This window comes from Curcuma longa, chromosome 1, assembly GCF_044706935.1.
Source record: "Curcuma longa cultivar G26 ecotype Majalengka, Jawa Barat chromosome 1, ITB_CL_G26_1.1, whole genome shotgun sequence".
Taxonomy (NCBI): Eukaryota; Viridiplantae; Streptophyta; class Magnoliopsida; order Zingiberales; family Zingiberaceae; genus Curcuma; species Curcuma longa.
In genome coordinates, this window is record NC_133861.1 from 24,127,479 (window position 1) to 24,130,019 (window position 2,541).

A 2,541-nucleotide genomic window follows, 5' to 3' on the forward strand; every position below is an offset into this window, starting at 1 on the left:
TCTCCCCCACTAATAAAAATTTGATCCCCAAATTTTCTATCTACGTACTATAGCCAAAATACTAGATCTTCAATGACTGTCATACAGCTGTGAGCACTGCCACAGCTAGACTCGTCTAGAAACCTACAGCAAATATGAGCAATCCACACCAGTCTCTGCTAGCAACTTGATCTAACTGTCTGAACATGAGCACAACCACAACACGCCTTTGCTTGTTTATTGACCAATAGCACACCCAGAATCTGTCACTACCAGGCTTTACTCACAACTAGACTTGACCACCTATGAGGGATTAATTATCATATCACATCTAACTTCAAGCTAGTAAATAATTCCTCAGTATGATTCCAAATCATGTACAAAGTTTGAATTGACCTAAGATTGGCATACAAATGAGATCTACATGGTATCATTAACAAAGCATGAAATAAAAAATGCATTTACTCCAAGTTGATAGATCCAAATCAGAAGCATCTACGATTATGTCTCCAATGAATTCCTTTGTACCAAATCTCGTGACTCAAATATCAAATCTAAACAACAGAGAACCATGAATGAAAATCCTTCCTATTCATTCGTTTCCAGAGGTGAGATAGTTTTACTACTTGACCAAAAGGCATGGTCCTAAAACAATGATAAGCACCAAAGTCAAATGTGTGTTATAAATATCTAGCAGGAACTTAAAGAGAAGTGCACACCTAGATTAGTAGATATTGATGTCTGTTGTCTACTTTCATAAATAATTTATGCAAATCTATTGCTTTAATTAATTGATCTACAAGACCAAATTCACTCAGCATACCAGAATAAAGGCTAACTTAGTAAGCTTCAAAATACTCCCTTTCTTCAATTATAATTGACAAGAATCGTACTGAATGTAAAACAAGCTCAGGAAATCAAATCAGACTACAAGGGCCAAATTGATTTTGATTACCACTTGATGCAAGATTAATTGACATGTGGATTTGATTATAATACCCATGCCAATCTAATTTAGAGAACGTAATGCAGATTTAAAAATTGATCCAGAAGAAACAACATTGACTAATTAAATTCATAGAACTAAAGCAGTGTATATTGATGAGTCTGTATCACAATGCCTGCTAGTGCAGATCGAGTAAACAAAGGCACAATATATTACTAATATCTATTTGCTTACCACACAAACCACGGTTTCCTACAAAGCTGCAGAATACCATTGATATCAGAAAGATAAAGCATGGTTTTTGCAAGAGTAGCCATCATTGTTAATAAGTTAATTTCCATATTTTCCCTTCTAATCTATATGGGAAGCAATTGAATCTCGTATACCACCCTGTACGAAACTCTTGAGCAAGTAAAGTCCTAATGGTGTTGTACAATCTATCACTGAAGAAACTAATTAATTTGTTTAACTTGTTAAACAGAGTATTACAATCTCATTCACTCTTTGCTATTGAGGCATTGACACTAATGATAAAATTATTATTACTACTATTATTATGTGGTGACACTTTATTCTGTAAGTTATTTTCCTCTGACTCACTAGAAGCACAGATAGCAAGAAAGATGCAGATAAAGATGTAGTTCAAGAATCTATTAAACTCAAGCATACAACCCAAGTATTGTAAATTAATCCTCCTTGCTGATATGAATGAATTTAGTTATTTGTTCTCCCAAATTAATGTGAGACTAATTCCTAGGCTTCATCATATTCTGAAAGTAGTATATGCTGTTCAAGAATAAGGGAATTAGTTTTCCAAATGTTTTATACTTAAATTGAAACCAATCTTAGCAATTAAATTTGCCAAATTCAAGTTAGAGAGGTTGAGCCTACAAATGCATTAGGCTGCACATTTCCAAGTATAATTGCCGACCCCCAATAAAAAATTATACTTAAATATTTTATAGAGCTCTTGAGCCACAAATTGAACAGTTTGTGTGTTTCATTGTCCCTCACAAGAGTCATCCAAGAAACATCTAGAGATCCCTTTCACCCTGAGAGTGTTATATTGTGAGGATCAAGATATAAGCTACATAAACAAAAACAAGATGCACAAATCAGTCATTCCCAAACACAAAATCCAAGAACTAGGGATAATCCTAGTTTTGATCAGTGAATCAATGTAGTTAGTTTAGTTTCTTCTTCCATACATGTCACTTGCTCTAATAATTTTCCTACTTTAATTTTCCAGTGAATTTTGCCCATTTCGACCCGAGTCCTGTACAATTAGAAACCTCTTAAAAAAAATAATTTATATGGTTCACCACATAACTTAAGCCCGTGTGGTGTATCATCTATACAAATGCAATTGCATGTTTCTCTAATGTCCGATTCGCCAGCTTAGATGAAGTTAGACCTAGTTCCTAGTTCTAACTTATTTTAAATACGTAACCTTATTTAATACCTAAGTAACTGCTAATGCAACTTAAAGAATCAACAAAAAGAAACAATGGAAGACACCTTGATTGAAAAAGTTCAAGAAATTTAAAAAAAACTAGCAATTTTTTTTTCATAACAAGAAAGATTGACACTTGGATTGTACTTAGTGGGAGGTTAAT